Source organism: Lepidochelys kempii, chromosome 1, assembly GCF_965140285.1.
Source record: "Lepidochelys kempii isolate rLepKem1 chromosome 1, rLepKem1.hap1, whole genome shotgun sequence".
Taxonomy (NCBI): domain Eukaryota; kingdom Metazoa; phylum Chordata; order Testudines; family Cheloniidae; genus Lepidochelys; species Lepidochelys kempii.
In genome coordinates this window covers 311,499,067-311,515,787 of record NC_136380.1, presented here as the reverse complement: position 1 = coordinate 311,515,787, position 16,721 = coordinate 311,499,067, and the positions used below count along the sequence as shown (strand labels likewise).

Here is a 16,721-nt window from a genome sequence, read left to right as displayed (position 1 = left end):
ACAGTTAACTATCTAATAACACATGCATCAAATTCTCAACCCATCTAGTACATTTCTATAAACCCAATGTGTCAACTACCTAGAGAGGAAAGGTTACCAGCAGATCATTCTCGACTGAGTCTTTACCACGCACTTTCCTCAAATACTCCTTCTCCAGGCAAGTTAGCAAGTCTATGAGTCTTTCAGGATGTTTAATCTCCCACTCTGATCTTCTCAGTATCAGCCTTTCATTAGAGTCTAAGTTGTTCTCTTATTCTTTGGCAGTTTCTCCTTTGTGCGTTGATGATAAAGGATCAGTTAAATGGGAAATGCCAGAGTCCACATCAGCTGTTAATGTGTTGGAACTTTCTGGAATTATTTGTAGATCCCTTTAATTATGTTGAAATGTGTCCCCCTGGTCCATCTGGAATACATAAGACCTTGGATGCAGCTGTTCTTTAATGTTACCCCTTCGGCCACAAGTATTAGAGATGTGATTCCTCGGGCACTCTCTATCACTTGGGTTAAGAGATGGGAGATCATGGGCCCTTTTGTCAAAGTAATATTACTGCTTCCACTTCTGATTTTCTTTCATCTTCTGTATGGTTTCATTGTTATGAGATTTCAGCAGGTTATCAGTAATTGGTAAATTAGATCTGATCCTTCTACCCATTAACAGCTGAGCTAGAGAAAAACCATTTTCCAGAGGTGTGCTTCAGTAAACCAATAAAGCTTTATACAAATCACTCCCATGGTCAAACATCTTTTTATAAGGTTCTTTATTGTCTGTATTAACCTTTCCACAGGTCCATTTGGTTGGGGGTAATTTGGACTTGATGTTTTATGATGAAAATCCCAATCTCTGGCAAATTGCCTAAAATCTGTGCTGGAACATTGTGGCTCATTATCACTAAAGACAGCATCTGGAATTCCATGTCTGGAGAAGATTTCCTTCATGCTGGCTATCACTGACTTACTATTAGTACTGTGCAGTGTGCAAATTTCTGGTTACAGAGAATAATAATCTGTGACTATTAAATAATCCTTTGATAGCGATGTAAATAAATCAGTGCTGACCTTCTCATAAGGCCTTTGGGGAACTGGATGAGGTCTCAGTGGCTCTGCTTGTTGGCATGGCTTGTATTTCAAGCAGAAAAAGCAGTTTTCTACCACATTAGTGATGTTGTGATTGATCAGTGGCCAATACATCACCTCTCATACCCATTGTTTGCACTTCCCAATTGGTAAATGACCCTCATGAATCTTCTCTTGCATTTCTTTTTGGAGGCTCATTGGAATGACAACCTTACTGCCCTTGAAAGTCACCCCATCTATCACAGTAAGTTCATGTCTGCAGTTCCAATAGTCTCTTATACTTGGACAGGAACTGCATATTTCTTCAGGACACCCTTTAATTATCACTTCTTTAAGGATTCCCAATTATTCACCTTTATCCGTTTCCTCTCTTATTTGTTGTAATTTCCTGTTAGCTACAGCAACTGAATTTACAATCAGATCTAGATAAGCTTGCATCTCTGTCTCTAAAGTATTCTCTGGTTTCGTGGAAGCCACTGCTCTGGAAAGTGCATCTGTGGTGAACATGAATTTACCGGGCATACAGGTCACAACCAAATCATACTTTTGCAGCTTTATCATCATTCTTTGAATCTTTAAGGTACAGTCATTTAGCAATTTGCTAAATCAGGGGCCTGTGGTCCATTTCAACTTCCACTATCTGTCCATAAATATACCAATTGAATCTCTCACAAGCAAATAATATTTCTAAAAGCTCATTCTCAATCTGTGTGTATCTGGTTTCTGCCTCAGTCAGGGATTTTGATGCATATGCCACTGGTTGCCAACAATCCTCATGCTTCAGTAAAATCACTGCACGTAATCCACACTGTGAACCATCTGCTGAGATTTTAACAGGCCTTCCTGATGCATAGAACTTCAACACTGGTTCTTGTATCAGTTGTTGTTTTAAACCTTCCCATGATTCTTCCTGTTCTGCACCTCAATGCCATTCATTTTTATTCTCTAAGAGTTTTCTCAAAGTTGCTGCTTTGGTAGATAAATTAGGTATGAATTTTCCAAGATAATTAACCATTCCCAGGAGCCATTGGACATCTTTCTTTGATTGGGAACATGGCATCATTTCAATGGCTGAAATCATCCCCTTATCAGATTTTACACCTTCATTGAAAAAAATATGCCCAACAAAAGTCAATTCTGTAACTCTCAAAACATATTTCTACCTATTTAGTTTGAGGTTTGCAGCTCTAGTTGCATCCAAGACTTCCTGAAGTCTATGATCATGCTCCTTTTTCATTGAGCCCCGGATGATGATGTCATCCATTGAGGTCTCAACACCATTATTACATTCATAGATTATATGTATGGTTTTGTGGTACACTTCTGTGCTGAGGCTATGCCAAAGGGTATGCATAAGAATCTGTATCTTCCAAATGGGGTATTAAATATGCATAGTTTTGAGCTTTCTTCAATTAATTTTAGCTGCCAAAAACCTGAGGATGCATCCAATTTACTGAAATATTGAGCATTCGCAAATTGAGTCATAATCTCTCTTCTTATTGGTAGTTTGAAATGTTCTCTTTGTATAGTCTTGTTGAGGTCTCTGGGATCTAAGCATATATAGCTGGCTGTTACTTTTCTCCACAAAGACTAGAATTTCACCCATTCTGTTTGCTCCTCAATTTTTTGTATTATTTGCATTACTTCCATCCTTTCATGCTCAGCCTTGAGTTTATCATGGAGTACAAATGGCACCTTTCTAAATGGATGGATAACTGGAGGAACCTGCTTGTTTATCTGGATTATATGTTCACCCTGCAAGCAACCCAACCCTGGAAACAGGTCATGATATTCCCGAAAGACTGCCTCATAGCTAGGGTCAGTATGATCTTATAGTGAGAGCACCCATTTTACCAGACTGAGTTTCTCACATGTAACCAGGCCTAAAATTGGTGTCACCTCTTTTGGCACAATGAATGGGAGCCTGTACATGATGTTTGTATGGTTGATCCTAGAATTGCACCTCTCCTTCACTGGTATATTTGTTTCAGAATAATCAGTTACTTTTATTTTTGTTGGTCCCAGTTTGGGTCTTATTTTTAGTCTCTCATAATCTTGTTCAGAAAGAATATTAACCTGAGAGCCTGTGGCCAGTTTCAGTGGAATAATTGTTCCATTTACTGTCAGTATCCAGTCCCTCTTATCAGTCTTGCTAGGTCCAAGTACGTCTATGAAAAACTCCTCAACCAGATTGTCTTTAACTGAGTGCACTTGACTTTTCTGCATTTGAGATCTGCAGCATTTTGCAAAATGATTATGTTTCCCACATTTTTGATAGAGTTTCCCAAAGGTAACACACAGTTTGGGACCTTGCTCTGATCCACACCTTCCCTGTGACTGTCTGTACCAAAGTCACAGGTTTTACTGAGTTTCCTTAATTCTGTAACATATTGCTCTATGGTGTCATCAATTTTTTGTATGCATGTAAAAAAAATTGTCTCTCTCTAAGGTTTCATCCCTTTTTGGCATGCAATGTTCCTCAAATTTAGTCAGTATTTTACTTAACTTCATGCTTTCCCCTTCTTCAAACTTAAAGTTGTTATAAATATCCAATGCTTCCTCCCCAACAATATGCAAAAAGATAGATGATTTCACTTTATCATTTTTCTCCTGTGCCCCTGTGGCTGCTAAATACAATTCAAATCTCTGATTTTTTTCCAGTTTTTCCAGTTCCAGTTTTTATGTTTTGCTTTTTTAAAAAAATTACTGTCTGACAACTGCAGACTGGATGGAGGTTGCAACACATCTATTTTTGGCTTTTCCCCTCTATTTAAGCTAGTCAAGATGCTACTGTGCTCACCAGATACATGCAAAAGTCTCTGTGCCTGGACTCCGCATGCTTCTCTGGTGCCTCCCTTTATCTCTGCTTCCCATTGCAAACACAGGAGTTAACTTCAAGATGACTGCAGTTTCCTCCTCATTCAGTAACTCTGGCACCATGTAACCATCTTGGGGTGCATTAAATAACAAACCAATGAATGAAAAAGGAATAAAACGTTCAGAAAACAAACCAGAGAGCATATCGGTTGAACTGCTGCATACAGCCATATGGTGTTCTGAACCCCTACCTCCAGGGCACATCTCCAAATGCACACACTCACAATGCAGTCCCTTGTCAGGGAGCGACTCCAAATCACGATCTTTCATAAACCTATCTCTACAAAGAGGTTGCTGGAGAAATATACTAATTAGAGGTGAATGGAAATTTGGGTCAGCTCCCTGACTCCCTGAACAGCTGGCTCTCTGGGCTGCACAACCCAGGGTGAACATTCTTGGAAAACTTCACATTTTTTCATGGGATGGAAAGACTGGTTCTGAGCCAGGACTAATACTAATGCACCTCTGCTCTGCTTATGCAGTTAGAATATTACCTCTTAGAAAATCTGCTTTATAAACTACCTCCAGAATTGTTTCAGCTGTTTGTGAAACAGTGCCCGTGAAAAAAGGATTCTGACAGTAGCAAAAGTGACAGGCCATTTGGATTGCAAAGCAGCAAAGATACAGTAAGAATCTTCCCAAGCAATACATCTACATATTAAAGAGATACAAGAACTTCACAGAGCTTAACATACTAGTCCCAAAACAAACTTAAAGGGTCACTAGAGAATGAGATGCTGATTCTCAGATTACATGTGTTATTTATTGTGCCTATTACTAAAACACTAATATACTTTATAAAAACCACACTGCATTTTAATACAGAATTGCCCAATTTTTTTTAGGCCCTGGAAAATAGCTTTGGGAAATGTCAATTTCAGTGAGAATCCTGTATTCTGATTGCATTTGATTTCTGGTAGTTTAATTCTTTGCAACATATGAATGGAATTTCTAGAGGGGATTTTTGATAGTTCTCAAATGAGTGTATTTCAGTTTACTCTATGCTTGGTTCCACTGTGAATTTCTCCATATGAAGACAATATGAGAATTTCTGAAATGGTTGAGTAAAATACAGAAATGCTGATCCATTTAGCTCCTTCCTCTTTTGTAATGAGAGGCCAATAATATGGATCTGAACTTGCTAGCCTAATAACGTGTAATTGGACCACTGTGTGTCACACGAACAGAAGTGTGAGGTGGAGGAGATAACGGTAAGGCATAAAGATAAAACACTATTTGGGATTGCAATACACCACATTTCTTTCGTATTGTGATGGGGGTTTTTATTAGGGCAGGAAGGGGCAATGTTTGTGAGATGTTTGTGTATGAAGGTTGCAACAGACAAGATCAATGTAATTAGAGGGGCAAGACCCACTAGCCTGTTTGTATCATTGAGCTCTGTGAATAACTGATTTTTCAGTTCACTGGCCACTCCATTTGAAATTTTTGGCAAACCAAAATATTTATTTAGGGTTGAATGAAACACTTGGACCTCAAAATAAAAAGAAACATTATGTTTTGCTTTTTTAAAAAAAGAAAACATTTTATAATTTTTAAAATAAAATTGAAGTAAATTTTGAAACAAAAGGTCATTTCAGATCAAAAATTCAAAATGTTGTATTTCAAAAATGTCAAAGCAAAATATTTTAACTCTTTGGGAATTTCTTTTAGTTTTTTTCCCCAACCAAAACAATTCATGTTGCTCCAAATTTGCAAATTTTTTTGTGGAAAAAGATTTAGGCCCACAGCTCTAGTGCATCCCTTACAAATTCAGGACATCCTGTAACAGAGGATAAATCTGATGCTTACTTCATGCTACACCTGTTCTTTCCAAAAGGAGAAAAACACTGCTAACAATGTTGGGAAACATCTGTTCCTCTCATGTCACAATGATTTTTAGTTAAATTTTACCAAGTTAAGTTTAAAAAGGAATTTAATGGAAGAAGATTAGAAATCAACACTCACTGCTGGATTTCCTCTCTCATTTTAGTTTCTCTGGGAAGGATTGTGAAATTAATTGTTTTCAAAATATTTAAGACTTTTTGAATCTGGTAAAACTTTAAAAATCATTATGATAAGACACACATTTTGCACAAGGAAAATACTTGATACCTTTAGTAAGAAAAGCACGTACCCACATAACAGCATTACAAAGTTATCCAGAAGCCTCACAACGTTAGGTCCCTTCAAATACCTGGTGGGACTCACATCCATTTCAATACAGCAGCCAGCTGTATTTGCCTTTTAGTCATAGCTTCCTTATGCTCAGCTCAAAATTACCACGCTGAGAGCCTGTTCAATTTCATAGTCATCTAAAAACTCATGTTAGGTTTTGCAAGAGTCTGATTGGAATCAGTTAATGTTCACCTTGCTCTTTCCCTCCTCCACCCACTTAATTACCTGCTGCTACTTCCACAGGGGGAAATGTTTGTACGGTGCTTTGAAGACACATTGAACTATGTCAGTGGCAATTATTAGGATAGGAAAACATGAATACCTATATAATACTGACCTATGCATTTTCTGCAGATTTTACCCATGTTATCTTTTTTTTGGAAGAATGCCCCCAGAGTTACTCTGAAACACATTTTCCATTATGGTAATCAAAGTATAAGAATATTACTTTAAAACCTCCCCACTGTCCTGTCTTGATTCCGAAGGCTAGCTGCTTTTTGGTCTTAGAGAATACTCTCATTTCTTTCATCAGTTTATTATTTTTAAGATAAACCAAGTCCAAATATAAGTTACAGATCAGATCACTACTCTGAAGTCTTGTCTACGCTCGAGTTTTCCCCCCTAAAATTTCCAATCATTCCTAATACTGATGCAGCACCACAAGTGGTAGCAACAGTAGGAATTCTTAAGATGATAGTTGTCACTGTCATTTTTATCACCGTCTTTTCTAGACTTGCACTGGTCAGATTTAGATGACATAAATGCAAGTCTAGAAAAGATGGTGATAAAAATTTGTGTCTACACTACAAATACTCCAGCACTGCAATTATGTCTCTGTAGCATTCTAATGTAGACACATGTTTCAGTGATGGAAAGGGGTTTTCATCATTGTAGTAAATCCATCCTTTAAGAGACGGTAGCTACATCAATGAAAGAATTCTTTCATCAACCTAGTGGTGTCTATACTGGGGCTTAATTACATCTCTCGGGGGGCGGGGGGGGGAGGTTTTGAGATTTTCACACCCTTGAGCTATGTGGCTAGGCCAGACTAAGTTTTAGGTATAGACTAAGCCATAGAAACACTGCCAGTTGCTGGAGTCTTGTCTACACTAGTGATCCCATTTTACTATCACTGGTGGAGCTGCACTGGTGTTAGCAACCTTGGGATATTTTAGAAGGGAAAATCTAGTCTAGACACAGTCATATCACTTAAGTGAACTAACAAAACTAGAATAATGTTGTTGAGTTCTTTTGTCTTCCTTCACATAGTCCATTTCAAAGCCTACCAAACTCCACAGGTTCATCTTCCAAGTTCAATAAGCTACTATAACATTTTAATTTTGTTCCCAGATGGGATTTTAGTTTTGACTGACTTCATACAATTCTCTTTGGATTTCCACATTCATCGATTTATAAACTTTGTAGATTTTTTTTATAGTGTAAAAGCCCACTAAAGTAAATAGAAAGACTCCCAATGATTTCAAAGGGGAAAACCACAGAATGATCATAAAATACTTTATTTATTTACGTTTAATATATTTCTAATTTTGGTACATGTGAAAAGCTCATAGGGCCAAATCTTGGCTTGCCTTACTCACATGAGCAGTCCTGCTGCAGGCATTGGTCCAGATTCTGAGCTCAGCTATACCTCTGGAAAATAATTACTATTCCACTGAATCCAATGGAATCAATACTTGGATGGGAGACAAAACAATGCATATAAAACTTCATCAGATAAGAAACATCACTATTCATTGGTCTGTTTAGTAAATGTAAGAACATTAATAACATTGATGACTGCTTGCAGCTTTATTTAAAACTGGAGTATATATTTACTGAAGCCCTCTAATTTTGGCCAGGTATATTTCCAGAGGGCACTCAACACCAGTTCAGCCATTCTAAAAGTCAAGCTGTGGGTGTCTGAAACTGAGCACTCAGAAACTGAGGCACCCAAAATGAGTGAAAACTTTTGAAAATTCAGGCCCAAATTACTAGAGAGCTCACTCTTAATCTTAATCTTAACAAACAAGGGAAGATTTCTGCCTTATTATAAGTAAGGTAAACATCTCTCTAAATGTCTCTAACAACCGCACCAATAGAGACTTATCTCTCTGGACAAATATATTCTTCTGTGTGAGTAATGGTTTGTTTTAAGAGTTGCCTGGAAACAATTTGCCTGAAACACATTCTTAAGGTAGTACTATAAACACTAATCCTTATGACATTAATTATTTTTGGAGGGTTTATAATCAGAGCTGTGTGAAACTTTCCAAACAGTATCTGAAACTCAAGCCACATTTGCTATGCTTAATCAACCTTTCAGTGAACTTGTACCGAGCATTGAACCAGCCTGGACAAGTTCTGAATAAACCTGAGACATTTTATATTTTCACCTGAAAACATGCAACATTTCATGGTTCTTGCTGAGTTTTACATTATATTCCAGGGTTCATTTGGCATCTAAATTCAGTGGGCAGAAACTCAGAAAAATGTTTGCAGTGGTGCTGGTCAGAAAAAAATCTTTTATGAATCTTTTGCATTATGACAGGTTTCAGACAGCAGCTGTGTTAGTCTGTATCCACAAAAAGAAAAGGAGTACTTGTGGCACTTTAGAGACTAACAAATTTATTTGAGCATAAGCTTTCGTGAGCTACAGCTCACTTCATCGGATGCATTCAGTGGAAAATACAGTGGGGAGATTTATATACACAGAGAACATGAAACAATGGGTGTTACCATACACACTGTAATGAGAGTGTTCAGGTAAGGTGAGCTATTACCAGCAGGAGAGCGGGGTGGGGTGGGGAACCCTTCTGCAGTGATAATCAAGGTGGGCCATTTCCAGCAGTTGACAAGAACATCTGAACATATATAATTCTAATTCTGTTAGAATGCTGGAATTGCTGATGAGTCACCCTAGGGTTGTCAGGCATCTGGTTTTTTACCAGAATGCCCAGTCGAAAAGGACTTGGTCCCTGGCAGCTCCGGTGAGCACTGGTGCTGACTGGATCGGTAAAAGTCTGGTTGGTGGCACAGAGGGACTAAGGCATGCTCCATGCCTGCCTTGGCTCCGCACAGCTCCTGGAAGCAGCTGGCATGTCCGGCTCTTAGGTGCAGGGCTGGCCATGGGGGCTCCATGCATTGCCCCTTCCCCAAACATCAGCTCTGCAGCTCCTATTGGCTGGAAACCACAGCCAATGAGAGCTGTGGGGACGGCACCTGCAAGTGCGGGCAGCACACAGAGCCCCCTGACCCCTCCACCTAGGAGCTGGACATGATGGCCACTTCTAGGAGCTGCCTGAGGTAAGTGCCTTCAGGCCAGAGCCCGCACCCCTCAATCCCTCCCGCACCTAAACCCCCAGCCCCAGGTCGGAATCCCCTCCTGCATCCTTACTCCCTCCCAGAGCCAGAACCCCAACCCCCTGCCCCAGTCCTGAGTTCCCCTCCTGCACCCAAACTCCCTCCTGGAGCCTGTCCCCTCCCCTGCACCTCAACCCCCTGCCACAGCCCTGAATCCCTCCCTTCCCCCCCCCCCCACTCCAAACCCTTCATCCCTGGCCCCACCCCAGAGGCTGCAATCCCAGCTGGACCCCTTACCCCCTCCCCAACCCCCTGCCCCAACCTGGAGAAAGTGAATGAGGGTGTGGGAGAGTGAGCAATGGAGGGAGGGGGATGGAGTGAGCGGGGGACGAGGCCTTGAAGAAAGGGTGAGGCAGAGGCGGGACAAGAGTGTTTGGTTTTGAGTGATTAGAAAGTTGGCAACCCTAGTCACATACAGTGGCATGTATATGTGCACAATCACTTAATGAAGAAAATAAAGTTACCTATCTGTACAGTAACTGTTGTTCTTTGAGGAATGCTCTAGGAATTATTTTGGAGAACTTCTATGGCTTGTGTTATGCAGGAGGTCAGACAAGATGATCACAAGTGTCCCTTCCACACAAACTTCCTCGTGACTGGATTTTACTAAAACTAGACAAGCCATTTACAACACACACTTTGCTTCTCTACAAAAGAAAAAGGACACTAAACTTTCTAAACTACTACATACTACAAGGGGCCACAGCAATGGTTCCCTCAACCCACCCAGCAATATTGTTAACCTATCCAACTATACTCTCAGCCGAGCAGAAGCAGGTCTCCTATCTCGGGGCCTCTCCTTCTGCCCCTCCACCCCCATGAACATGATACAGTTCTGTGGTGACCTAGAATCCTATTTTCGACATCTCCGACTCAAGGAATATTTCCAAAATACCTCTGAACAACATACTAATCCACAGAGGCCTCCCTACCAACACTACAAAAAGAAGGATTCTAGGTGGACTCCTCCTGAAGGTCGAAACAGCAGACCTTCATAGGCTACATAGAGTGCTTCTGCCGACGTGCACGGGCTGAAATTGTGGAAAAGCAGCATCACTTGCCCCATAACCTCAGCCGTGCGGAACACAATGCCATCCACAGCCTCAGAAACAACTCTGACATCATAATCAAAAAGGCTGACAAAGGAGGTGCTGTTGTCATCATGAATAGGTCGGAATATGAACAAGAGGCTGCTCGGCAGCTCTCCAACACCACTTTCTACAAGCCATTACCCTTTGATCCCACTGAGAGTTACCAAAAGCAACTACAGCATTTGCTCAAGAAACTTCCTGAAAAAGCACAAGATCAAATCCGCACAGACACACCCCTGGAACCCCGACCTGGGATATTCTATCTACTACCCAAGATCCATAAACCTGGAAATCCTGGACGCCACATCATCTCAGGCATTGGCACCCTGACAGCAGGATTGTCTGGCTATGTAGACTCCCTCCTCAGGCCCTACGCTACCAGCACTCCCAGCTACCTTCGAGACACCACTGACTTCCTGAGGAAACTTCAATCCATCGGTGATCTTCCTGATAACACCATCCTGGCCACTATGGATGTAGAAGCCCTCTACACCAACATTCCACACAAAGATGGGCTATATTGATGACATCTTCATCATCTGGACCCATGGAAAAGAAGTCCTTGAGGAATTCCACCATGATTTTAACAATTTCCATCCCACCATCAACCTCAGCCTGGTCCAGTCCACACAAGAGATCCACTTCCTGGACACTACAGTGCTAATAAACAATGGTCACATAAACACCACCCTATACCGGTAACCTACTGACCGCTATTCCTACCTACATGCCTCCAGCTTTCACCCTGACTACACCACACGATCCATCGCCTACAGCCAAGCTCTGCGATACAACCGCATTTGCTCCAACCCCTCAGACAGAGACAAACACCTACAAGATCTCTATCAAGCATTCTTACAACTACAATACCCACCTGCGGAAGTGAAGAAACAGATTGACAGAGCCAGAAGAGTACCCAGAAGTCACCTACTACAGGACAGGCCTAACAAAGAAAATAACAGAACGCCACTAGCCGTCACCTTCAGCCCCCAACTAAAACCCCTCCAATGCATTATTAAGGATCTACAACCTATCCTGAAGGATGACCCAACACTCTCACAAATCTTGGGAGACAGGCCAGTCCTTGCCTACAGACAGCCCCGCAACCTGAAGCAAATACTCACCAACAACCACATACCACACAACAGAACCACTAACCCAGGAACCTATCCTTGCAACAAAGCCCGTTGCCAACTGTGCCCACATATCTATTCAGGGGACACCATCACAGAGCCTAATCACATCAGCCACACTATCAGAGGCTCGTTTACCTGCACATCCACCAATGTGATACATGCCATCATGTGCCAGCAATGCCCCTCTGCCATGTACATTGGTCAAACTGGACAGTCTCTACGTAAAAGAATAAATGGACACAAATCAGATGTCAAGAATTATAACATTCATAAACCAGTCGGAGAACACTTCAATCTCTCTGGTCACGCAATCACAGACATGAAGGTCGCTACCTTACAACAAAATAACTTCAAATCCAGACTCCAGCGAGAAACTGCTGAATTGGAATTTATTTGCAAATTGGATACTATTAATTTAGGCTTAAATAGAGACTGGGAGTGGCTAAGTCATTATGCAAGGTAGCCTATTTCCCTTTGTTTTTTCCTAACCCCCCCCCACAGACGTTCTGATTAAACTTGGATTTAAACTTGGAGAGTGGTCAGTCTGGATGAGCTATTGCCAGCAGGAGAGTGAGTTTGTGTGTGTGTTTGTGTGTGTGTGTGTGTTCCGGGGGGGGGGGGGGGAATGAGAAAGCCTGGATTTGTGCTGGAAATGGCCCACCTTGATTACCATGCACATTGTAGAGAGAGTGGTCACTTTGGATGAGCTATTACCAGCAGGAGAGTGAGTTTGTGTGTGTATGGGGGTTGGGGGGTGAGAAAACCTGGATTTGTGCTGGAAATGGCCCAACTTGATGATCACTTTAGATAAGCTATTACCAGCAGGAGAGTGAGTTTGTGTGTGTATGGGGGTGAGAAAACCTGGATTTGTGCTGGAAATGGCTCACCTTGATTATCATGCACATTGTAGGGAGAGTGGTCACTTTGGATGAGCTATTACCAGCAGGAGAGTGAGTTTGTGTGTGTGGTTTTTGGAGGGGGGTGAGGGAGTGAGAGAACCTGGATTTGTGCAGGAAATGGCCCAACTTGATTATCATACACATTGTGAAAAGAGTGGTCACTTTGGATGGGCTATTACCAGCAGGAGAGTGAGTTTGTATGTGGAGGGGCGGAGGGTGAGAAAACCTGGATTTGTGCTGGAAATGGCCCAACTTGATGATCACTTTAGATAAGTTTCAGAGTAACAGCCGTGTTAGTCTGCATTCGCAAAAAGAAAAGGAGTACCATAGAGACTAACCAATTTATTTGAGCATGAGCTTAAGCTCATGCTCAAATAAATTGGTTAGTCTCTAAGGTGCCACAAGTACTCCTTTTCTTTTTACTTTAGATAAGCTATTACCAGCAGGACAGTGGGGTGGGAGGAGGTATTGTTTCATGGTCTCTGTGTGTATATAATGTCTTCTGCAGTTTCCACGGTATGCATCCGATGAAGTGAGCTGTAGCTCACTTAAATAAATTGGTTAGTCTCTAAGATGCCACAAGTACTCCTTTTCTTTTTGCGAATACAGACTAACACGGCTGTTACTCTGAAACCTTCTAGCCTTGGAATCTATGAATTCCATGAGCCTCCTACCTTCCCCGCTATTTCAGATAGTAGATAGACAGTGGTGCAAAGGAACAGCGTGGAAGGCGGCAGTCATGCCCTTTTAATGCTACAGCATTTTAAATGTAGACAAGCCCTCAGAAAGACTCCAGTGGAGCTCATATAAATTTTTGCCAAGCCCGAGATTGTTGAATACTTAATAGTATATCCTAAAATTCAATAAAATTATATCAAGATAAATAAAAAATCATCAACTCAAATGGCACTATGAAACGGTAGATCAACAAAATGAAAATCAAAGACTGCGCTGCACCAGGCAATAACAGGAATTCTGTCCATACCAAATTGGCTCTACTAGATCCAACTGCATAAAATAGCTATTGAAATATTGCTGCAGGAGATTAAAAATGCAAGTTACATTTGTAAAGAACAAATACAGGACAGCAACATGATCATTATAAGTCTACATAGCAAGCTTGGCAATATTCAGCAATGAGTGGCAGTCACTTCTTGGAGAATAAAGGATCTAGAGGATGAAAGTTAGTGATCAGTGGTAACATAAATAATTCACAGTTTTAAAACTCCAAACTTTATTGGACAGAGTAATAGACCTAGAGAGCTAGTTTCAGAATCTCAGCAGTGTCGGTAGGTGCTGAATAACTTCTCAGCGTGACACTGGCTGGAGGAGACCTCGCAGAACTAGATTCAGACTGATAGCATAAATATAGCCTACAAACCATCCTTCAAGGAGAAAAACCACAATGACTGGTCACCATTAAATTAATTCACTTCCAAGAAAGGAATTGGGTGCTACAGCAATCCAGAGTATTGAAGTATCTAGGAAGAAACTATCTTGTGTACTATATGTCCCTTTTCCAACATATGCCTGGAAATGCAGTGTAAATGTGCTGCCTTTCTCACAATAAAAGATTGTAACCACAAAACAGGAATAAAATTTGCCCTGTTATACTTAGCAAAACTGTGAATTGTTTTCTGGAACCATTAATCTCAAAATTCAGTGAAACACATCAAGACAATAGAAGCCAGACAAGCTTCCAAAGAAAATTCAGCTGAGCCCTTCCTCCAAAGAATAATTTACACTATGGAATGCTGGAAACAGAGTACGCCCATGTGGATCACAGACAGCTATTACAGAAATAAAGTTTAACAATTGATTTTTTGTTTAAAATTTAACTCAGAACTCTGGACCAACTGTATGGAAAGCAAACAGGTTCTATGCTTCACTTGTGCTACCCTCCTTTATAACCTTCTCTGTGACTAACCTACTCTTGAGGTAATGGTTATGTAAAGTACTGCTATTGTTTATAATACAAGAGCATTAGTTACTGACTTCTTCACCATATATGAGCATTATAGAAAATGTTTTTTTCCTAGGTTCTCTGCTTGTGTACTTATGCCAGCTGAGGCTATGACCCAGAAAATCTAGTTGCACGTGTAACTGGTGATTTACTGTGTACTTCACTTTCACCATCTGTATAGAGAGGAAGGGAGAACAACTTTAACTTCTGCTCAGTCTGTCTCAGATGGATGACCTGAAATTGTTTGTCTGACATTTTTTGCAAATAATTGCTTTATAGATAGTGGTGAACACATTTGATTTAATATTTTAGGGTTCTACAATCACAATGTACAGTCTAGGAAGCCACAGAATGTATATAGGACCCCAAGAGAACCAGCTCACCTATACTGACCTGAAAGAATTTGGGCAAAGATTTAAATTTTATTTAACTAAAAGAGTTTTGTTTCCTTTCATAGCATCAAGCTGCCAAATTAATCTCTGCTGTAAAGAGGTGCAACCCCAGTGCAGTTAATGGAAATCCATCTTCTGAATATGGCCAACAGCATCATAGATGTTAGATGAAGAAAAAAACTGGGTAACCTAATAAGCCATCTCCTTATCAGTGCAGAATTATTCCCTACATTATACTTTCTAATGTTTGCAAAGACCCAAAAGCCTGGTCTTCCACCACTTCCCATAGGATGTTAATCTACAGCATAATACATCTCATGCCAGGAAGTTTTCCCTAATATTTCCCCTAATTTTCCCTTTCCTATGTTTATACCATTTCAGCTAGCTATACCCTCTATATACCACAGTAAATAATTCCTCTCTCTTCTTGCCATTGACGCTCATAATTTATTTGTAGTCTGTTATTATGTTCCCCTGTCCCCTTAATCATTGCTGAACAAGCCATCTTAATCTTTACCTACAAGCCGGTCCCTCCAGTGCTCTGGTCATTTACTTTGCTCTTCTCTGAACTGCCTCTATTTTTTCTGTGGTAATGAGGTAGTCAGAATGGAATGCAGTATGCCAAGTGCAGTTGCTCCTTCCTGCTCCATAATGTGCATTGGTCTTTTCTGCAGCCACATCTCATAACTAGCTTCTATCTAATTTGCTGGCCACTGAGATCTTTGGTCTCTTTCAGCATTACATTTCCCCAGACTTCTCCCTCAGCCTAAGTATATGTTTAAGATTATTTTTCTCCAGTGGTATTTCTTTCCCTGTAAAACAGAGTTTTGTTTGTTTGTTTCTGATTGGTCACTGTTAAAGTTACCCAAGGCCCAAAATGACTTATGAAATTTGTTCAGAAGTTTCTGCAACATTCCCCACGAGAACTGCTGTCACCCCAGAAAGCCCACTGTGATGCTCAACTGCTTTTACTTACCTTGTAGATGTCTCCGGCTGTCTCCAGGAGAGAATCATGTAAAGGAATTTCCAAGGGTTTTTTTTTCCTGTGAGCAGCTCTGAGGTGAGCTGTGCAAGGGAAACTGGAAGACGGCAGAGCAGGAGAGATGTGTGAGGTGTGGGTATCAGAAAACACTACTGTGCCACAGGTGTTCTCATGGAAAGAAAATTATGGTCTGTATGCAAAAAGAGGAGGAGTAATCCAAAGATGGGAGGAGAGGGAAACAAGAGATAGCAAAGCCATAAAAATTCCAGGTAGCTGATGAAGAGGGACCATAAAAAATGACACCTGTAACTGGTTAAATTAACTCAGGTACTGGGGGAGTAATGTAATTATTTACTTTTGTTGCTGTTTGCCATTTATTTTTAATTCTAAAAAGGAGCCTGCAGTTGTCTAAGGGCTTGATCCTGCACCACTGAAGTCAATGGAAATTTTGCCATCGACTTTAATGGGAGTAGGTTCAGTCTCTAAATCTAGATATTTTAACTGTAATGTAAGGAATGTAATGAAACATGACTGTTCAAATTGCCACAAGACCAGTGGTAGAAATACTTTGTAATTGGATCAAAGGAATAATTACACCAAACAGATACGTCTTCTGGTAGATGTTGAGAGTTAAAATATTTCCATGAGCTGTAGGGAATAGCAGGCTTAGATGTTTAGTGACCAAGATCTGGGAAAAGAACATCTACTTTTATCAATCGTTTAAATGACCTAATCAGCTGGAACAAGAGCTGGTCAAAAATGTTTAGACAGA

General features: G+C 40.6%; 1 protein-coding gene across 3 annotated transcripts in view; it reads right to left on the bottom strand.

Moving 5' to 3' along the window:
- LOC140906880 (hyaluronidase PH-20) overlaps nucleotides 1-16,042 on the bottom strand; it is a 48,338-nt gene extending 32,296 nt beyond the window's left edge. For 2 of the 3 annotated variants that reach the window (XM_078851693.1, XM_078851695.1), the window contains exon 1: nucleotides 6,086-6,195. The gene's annotated coding sequence lies outside the window, so the exon portion shown is untranslated. Of the gene's footprint in view, nucleotides 1-6,085; nucleotides 6,196-15,943 lie in introns of those variants that run through there. The other variant, XM_073331748.2, reaches the window with a different exon arrangement.
- Between the last annotated feature and the right edge of the window lie 679 nt (nucleotides 16,043-16,721).